Here is a 6,662-nt window from a genome sequence, read left to right on the forward strand (position 1 = left end):
CGAACACCACTTCCAACATCAGGGTGCCTGAGCAGCGGGCCTCCATGCCTGGGATTACCCCTTCAAAGGTAGTATTACTAGGCTTGATCCTTGATGGGCCAATACCCATTTTCCGCATTGTATCTGAGTAAATCAGATTGAGGCTATTGCCTCTATCCATAAGGACTCCAGTGAGGTGGTACCCATCGATAATGGGATCAAGAACTAGGGCTACAGACCCTCCATGATGGATACTGGTAAGATGGTCCCTGCGGTTGAAGGTGATCGAACATGCCGACCATGGGTTAAATTTTGGGGCTACGGGTTCTACGGCGTAGACGTCCTGAAGTGCGTGTTTTCTCTCCTTCCTGGGTATATGGGTGGCGTATATCATAATCACCGTCTTTACCTCAGGAAGGAATTTTTTTTGTCCCCCATTGTTCGTCCTGTAGGTTCCTGCTACCTCTTGAGCTTGCGTTGGTTTGTCCTTGAAGAGGAAAGGGTGATGCAGCAAAGTATAGTAAGTATTTCCCCCAGCTTTTGAGAACCAAGGTATCAATCCAGTAAGAGACAACACAACAGGCCACCGAATACCTACACAAACAAACACCAACTTGCACCCAACGTGATAAAGGGGTTGTCAATCCCTTCACGGTTATTTCCAAAGTGAGATCTGATATAGATGGATAAATGGTAAAGTAATATTTTTGGTATTTTTGGTTTATGGAACGGAAAGCAAAAAGATTGCAAAGGAAGTAAGTAGGAAATTGGAATTGTAGATCAAAAACTTATATGATGGAAAATAGACCTGGGGGCCATAGGTTTCACTAGAGGCTTCTCTCAAGATAGAAATTATTACGGTGGGTGAACAAATTACTGCCAAGCAATTGATAGAAAAACGTAAAGTTATGACGATATCTAAGGCAACAATCATGAATATAGGCATCACGTCCGTGTCAAGTAGACCGAAACGATTCTACATCTACTACTATTACTCCACACATCGACCGGTATCCAGCATGCATCTAGAGTATTAAGTTCATAAAGAATGGAGTAACGCCTTAAGAAAGATGACATGATGTAGAGGAATTAAATCAAACAATATGATGAAAACCCCATCTTTTTATCCTCGATGGCAACAATACAATATGTATTGGTTCCCCTTCTGTCACTAGGATCGAGCACCGCAAGATTGAACCCAAATCTAAGCACTTCCCCCATTACAAGAAAAACCAATCTAGTTGGACAAACCAAACCGATAGTTCGAAGAGACTTGTAAAGATATCAAATCTTGCATATAAGAATTCAGAGGAGATTCAAATAATATTCATAGAAAAGCTGATCATAAATCCACAATTCATCGGATCTTGGCAAACACACCGCAAAAGAGTATTACATCGAATAGATCTCTAAGCACATCGAGGAGAACATGGTATTGAGAATCAAAGAGAGAGAAGAAGCCATCTAGCTACTAGCTATGGACCCGTAGGTCTGTGGTAAACTACTCACGCTTCATCGGAGAGGCAATGGTGTTGATGTAGAAGCCCTCCATGATCGAATCCCCCTCTGGCAGGATGCCGGAAAAGTCCCCTAGATGGGATCTCATGGGTACAAAAGTTTGCAGCGGTGGAAAAGTGGTTTCATGGCTCCCCTGCATGTTTTTGGGGTATTTGAGAATATAAAGGAGGAAGATCTAGGTCAGGGGGTCATCGAGGCGCCCACAAGGTCGGGAGGCGTGCCCTACCCCCTGGGCGCGCCCTCCACCCTTGTGGCCCCCTCATGGCTCTTCTGACTTGCACTCCAAGTCTCCTGGGTGTCTTCTGGTCCAAGAAAAATCATTGTGAAAGTTTTATTCCGGTTGGGCTCTGTTTGGTATTCCTTTTCTGCGAAACTGTAAAACAAGGAAAAAAACAGGAACTGGCACTGGGCTCTAGGTTAATAGGTTAGTCCCAAAAATCATATAAAATAACATATTAATGCATATAAAGCATCCAAAATAGATAATATAATAGCATGGAACAATCAAAAATTATAGATACGTTGGAGACGTATCAGACATCCCCAAGCTTAATTCCCGCTCGTCCTCAAGTAGGTAAATGATAAAAACAGAATTTTTGATGTGGAATGCTACCTAACATATTTATCCATGTAATTCTCTTTATTGTGGCATGAATGTTCAGATCCGTAAAATTCAAAACAAAAGTTTAATATTGACAAAAAACAATAATACTTCAAGCATACTAACAAAATAATTATGTCTTTTCGAAATAACATGGACAAAGAAAGCTTATCCGTACAAAATCATATAGTCTGGCTATGCTCCATATTCATCACAGAAAATATTTAAATCATGCACAACGCTGATGACAAGCCAAGCAATTGTTTCATACTTTTGATGTTCTCAAACTTTGAACTTCCACGCAATACATGAGCGTGAGCCATGGACATAGCTCTATAGGTGGAATAGACGTTGGTTGTGGAGAAGACAAAAAGAAGGAGATAGTATCACATCAATTAGGTGTATCAACAGGCTATGAAGATGCCCATTAATAGATATGAATGTGAGTGAGTAGGGATTGCCATGCAACGGATGCACTAGAGCTATAAGTTTATGAAAGCTCAAAAAGAAAATTGAGTGGGTGTGCATCCAACTCGCTTGCTCATGAATACCTAGGGAATTTTGAGGAATCCCATCATTGGAATATACAAGCCAAGTTCTATAATGAAAATTCCCACTAGTATATGAAAGTGATATAATAGGAGACTCTCTATCATGAAGATCATGGTGCTACTTTGAAGCACAAGTGTGGTAAAAGGATAGTAGCATTGCCCCTCCTCTCTTTTCTCTCATTTTTTTGTTGGGCCTTCTCTCATTTTTTTGGCCTCTTTTATTTTGTTTTATTTTTCGTCCGGAGTCTCATCCCGACTTGTGGGGGAATCATAGTCTCCATCATCCTTTCCTCACATGGGACAATGCTTCAATAATGAAGATCATCACACTTTTATTTACTCACAACTCAATACTTAGAACAAAATATGACTCTATGTGAATGCCTCAGGCGGTGTACTGGGATGTGCAATGAATCAAGAGCGGCATGTATAAAAAAATGATGAACGGTGGCTTTGCCGCAAATACGATGTCAACTACATGATCATGCAAAGCAATATGAAAATAATGAAGCGTGTCATAATAAACGGAATGGTGGAAAGTTGCATGGCAATATATCTCGGAATGGCTATGGAAATGCCATAATAGGTAGGTATGGTGGATGTTTTGAGGAAGGTATATGGTGGGTTTATGGTACCGGCAGAAGTTACGCGGTACTAGAGAGGCTAGCAGGTGGAAGGGTGAGAGTGCGTATAATCCATGGAATCAGCATTAGTGATAAAGAACTCAAATACTTATTGCAAAAATCTATTAGTTATCGAAATGAAGTACTACACGCATGCTCCTAGGGGGATAGATTGGTAGGAAAAGACCATTGCTTGTCCCCGACCGCCACTCATAAGGAAGACAATCAATAAATAAATCATGCTCCGACTTCATCATATAACGGTTCACCATACGTGCATGCTACGGGACTCACAAACTTTAACACAAGTATTTCTCAAATTCACAACTACTTACTAGCATGACTCTAATATCGCCATCTTCATATCTCAAAACAATCATAGGGAATCAAACTTCTCATAGTATTCAATGCACTTTATATGGAAGTTTTTATTATATCCCTCTTGGATGCCTATAATATTAGGACTAATTTTATAACCAATGCAAATTACCATGCTGTTTTAAAGACTCTCAAAATAATATAAGTGATGTACGAGAGTTCATAAATTTCTTTAAAATAAAACACCGCCGTGCTCTAAAAAGATATAAGTGAAGCACTAGAGCAAATTTGCCTAGCTCAAAAGATATAAGTGAAGCACATAGAGCATTCTAATAAATCACGATTAATGCGTGTCTCTCTCAAAAGGTGTGTACAGCAAGGATGATTGTGGCAAACTAGAAAGCAAAGACTCAAATAATACAAGACGCTTGAAGCAAAACACATATCATGTGGTGATTAAAAATATAGCCTCAAGTAAAGTTACCGATAGATGAAGGCGAAAGAGGGGATGCCTTCCCGAGGCATCCCCAAGCTTAGGATCTTGGTGTCCTTGAATATTACCTTGGGGTGCCTTGGGCATCCCCAAGCTTAGACTCTTTCCACTCCTTATTCCATATTCCATCAAATCCTTACTCAAAACTTGAAAACTTCACAACACAAAACTCCAACAGAAAATTTCATAAGCTCCGTTAGTATAATAAAATAAATCACCACTTTTGGTACTGTTGTGAACTCATTCTTTATTTATATTGATGTAATATCTACTGTATTCCAACTTTTCCATGGTTCATACCCCCCGATACTAGCCATAGTTCATCAAAATAAGCAAACAACACGCAAAAAAACTGAATCTGTCAAAAACAGAGCAGTCTGTAGAAATCTGGATATTTCGAATACTTCTCTAACTCCAAAAATCCTGAGAAATTAGGAAGTCCTAGGAAATTTTTTTATAAAGCCTCTGCAAAAAGAATCAGTATTTTATCGCGCTCCTGCTAGAAACGAGAATTGTTTTACTGAGCGCAAAAGTTTCTGTTTTTCAGCAAGATCAAATCAACTATTACCGTAGGCTATCCCAAAGGTCTTACTTGGCACAAACACTAATTAAAACATAAACCACATCTAACCAGAGTCTAGATGAATTATTTATTGCAAAACAGAACCTAAAAAGCAAAAATAAAAATAAAATTTGGTTGCCTCCCAACAAGCGCTATTGTTTAACGCCCTTAGCTAGGCATAAAACACGGATAGATCTAAGTGTAATCGTCTTTGGCATGCAATCCATAAGTGGCTCTCATAATAGATTCATAATGCAATTTGTCGGCGTTCTATGAACGGGGGTCCCCAGACTTGCCTGCCTGCGGCCTGCGGCGTGGCTCAAAGGGGGGCCCAGCACGGCCCGTCTTCACCAACACAAACCCAAGACCCTCGCGAGGGGCCAAGCCTCGCGAGGCGGACGACGCGGAGCTTCCTCAGGCACGGCCTCATCAGGCTGGCTCACGAGGGGGCGGAGAGATCAAGGAGGGGTACCTTACGAGGTGCCCGTGACGCAAGCCATGACGATTCAGGGCGCCAGGCGGGTGCCAGCCCGCGCAGCGTCCTCCTTCCCTCTTTGGTGCAAAGGGGGCAAGCGTAGCCGCGGAGTACCGAGGCATCAGGCAAAGGTTTCCATTTCGGTGCAATGAGACCAAGACCAGGAGGACTACAAGACAGAAGTCACCGTGGAGCCCAAGACGGTGTCATCACCAGAGCTTTGCACAAGCGAAGACCACTTTTGTCAGGATAGATGATACTTGCTGTGCCCCTACAAATTAGCCCGCCATTGTTGGCTCCCTTCCCGCTCAATATTTGGGGAGAGGACCAGGGCCTCTATAAATAGGATTAGCCACCCCCAGGGTAGGGAGGATGGAGGATCGAGAATCAGCCAACCCAGAAACAAGCTGGGGTCGAAATCAGGGTCGGTCAGTTGGAGGAAAGCAAAGAGAGTGAGAGAGAGAAAAAGGTGACTGAACTCGTCCGAGCAGTTCATCGCCCAAACCAAGAACAGACCCTCGCGAGGCTGTTCTTCCTTGTATTGTTCATCATCATCAGCCCAAGAGGCAATCCACCACACCACACACTGGAGTAGGGTATTACACCACAACGGTGGCCCGAACCAGTATAAACCCTGTGCCTCTTGTGTTGTTCTTTCCTTAGTTTAGATCCTCGCATGGCGGAGGGGTGCAGGTAGGTAGGAGGCGAAATCTCCGCGTGCACCCCTGTGTTCGAACCTCAAGGGTCTGCCGGAACCCGAAATCCGACATTTGGCGCGCCAGGTAGGGGTGCGCCGGAATTCGTCTTCCACCGCCCCGTTCTCCTCCGACCGTCACGCCCATGTCTGACGCTCGTCGGGCCCGCGCCGAGCGCCGGGCCGCACTCGCTTCCCGCGTTGCCCAGACTGCCCCCGTCGGCGGGCATCCACGCCGTTCCCTGTCACCTGCCGTCAACGCCGCCACCGGCCCGGCGGGGGACGAGCGGCATCGTCCCAGCACCCGTCCGTGCGGCAAGACGGCCGCACCGCAACTCCCTCACTCACCCCAGCTGGTTCTTCGTCCTGCGCGCTCCGCACGCCCATGGAGGCTCGAGCTGCACTCATCGCGGCAAACGAGCTCCTGCGCTACCGCCCCGTCGACAACGTCTACGAAGAATGGCTCGACCGCGTCGCCGAGCTCGTCCACGCCGCAGGGGGCTCTCCTGCACCGTCCGTTCCACTGCACCGCACCCCGCCCCGCGCGGGCGACGAGGCTCCGGCGGCGCCCCGGCCGCCTCCTCCTCAAGAAGACGCCATGGCCCCAAGGCGCGTGGCCCCTGGGTGGAACCCGCTCTGTCAGGCGCCAGCGCGGCAAGAGCAGAGCTGCCAGGAAGTCCCTCGCCCGCAAGAAGCTGCCCGGGTGCTCCCTGCTCCAGCACGTCGCGACCATGCTCCTGCTCCCGCGCGTCAAGACCCCGCGCTGCTCCCAGCTGCAGTGCGTGGGGACATGCAAGACCAGGCTCTCCGTCACCCAAGGCCTCCCGTGGCCACAGCAGGCTGCCGCG

This window comes from Triticum urartu, chromosome 3A, assembly GCF_056163025.1.
Source record: "Triticum urartu cultivar PI428250 chromosome 3A, HENAU_Tu73, whole genome shotgun sequence".
Lineage (NCBI taxonomy): Eukaryota > Viridiplantae > Streptophyta > Magnoliopsida > Poales > Poaceae > Triticum > Triticum urartu.